The 1,005-nt window shown below is 46.2% G+C and overlaps 1 long non-coding RNA gene across 1 annotated transcript; it reads left to right on the top strand.

Moving 5' to 3' along the window:
- The first annotated feature begins 226 nt into the window (after positions 1 to 226).
- Positions 227 to 1,005, top strand: LOC123964703. Its single transcript, XR_006823511.1, has 3 exons — positions 227 to 389; positions 518 to 798; positions 927 to 1,005. It is a non-coding gene; the product is annotated as an uncharacterized LOC123964703 (long non-coding RNA).

The following is a 1,005-nucleotide window of genomic DNA, read 5'->3' on the forward strand; positions in this document are numbered from 1 at the left end:
TGTGACCACATGTATAAAAGCAAGTTCAGAGTGCACAGTTTGCTGAAGATTCCAAACAAACACAATGGATGAAGGCAGAGTCAGGGGAAGAGGTAATCGAGTCAGAGGAGGGAGAAGAGCAGGCCAACGAGGAAGAGGAGCAGGCGGCCAACGAGGAAGAGGAGGAGGAGGCCAACGAGGAAGAGGAGGCCAAGGAAGAAGAGGAGGCCAACAAGGGAGAGGAGAGCAAGACAACCTCGCACCATCATTACGGACGAGATGCGAGCAACAGTCATTGACCATGTCATTGTCCATGGCATGACAATGGCTGAAGCAGGACTAAGAGTCCGTCCAAACCTGAGTAGGTTCACCGTGGCCACCATTATCAGGGCATTCAGACAACACAACAGGTATTGTACTCTATTGCTTTCTTTGTCACAATACAATTTTACAAGCCTGTGAAAGTAGTCTATTAGTTTCAAATCAGTTGTTACTGTATTGTAAAACATGTCAATTGACAACACGTTTCTTTCTTTAGAGTTGAAAGAATGCCACAGAGGTGGGAGGATTGCTATATTTACAGCGGCACAAGAAACCCTCATTGTGGATATGGTTCGTGAGAACAACCTCATCAGACTCCAGGAGATCAGAGACAAAGTCATTGCCGATAATGTGAACTTTGAGGGCATTGATGATGTCAGCTTGGCCACAATAGACTGAGTTCTCCGGCGCCAAAAGATGCGGATGAAACAAGTCTATAGGGTTCCCTTTGAGCGAAACTCTGCACGACACAAAGACCTACGTTACGAGTATGTGCAAGTAAGTATACATCCATGTTCACAGTACAGTTAGTGAACATACTGTGTTCCTCAGTGGCCTACATTACTTCTGGACAATACTATGCTACCTGATTGACTGTTGTTCTGAACACCTGTGCATTTTCACAGAGGATATTACAGTTGGACGCGATGGCCAGACCTCATGAGTACCTCTTCCTGGATGAGGCTGGCTTCAACCTGCAGAAAC

This window comes from Micropterus dolomieu, unplaced genomic scaffold, assembly GCF_021292245.1.
Source record: "Micropterus dolomieu isolate WLL.071019.BEF.003 ecotype Adirondacks unplaced genomic scaffold, ASM2129224v1 contig_4826, whole genome shotgun sequence".
NCBI classification, from domain to species: Eukaryota; Metazoa; Chordata; class Actinopteri; order Centrarchiformes; family Centrarchidae; genus Micropterus; species Micropterus dolomieu.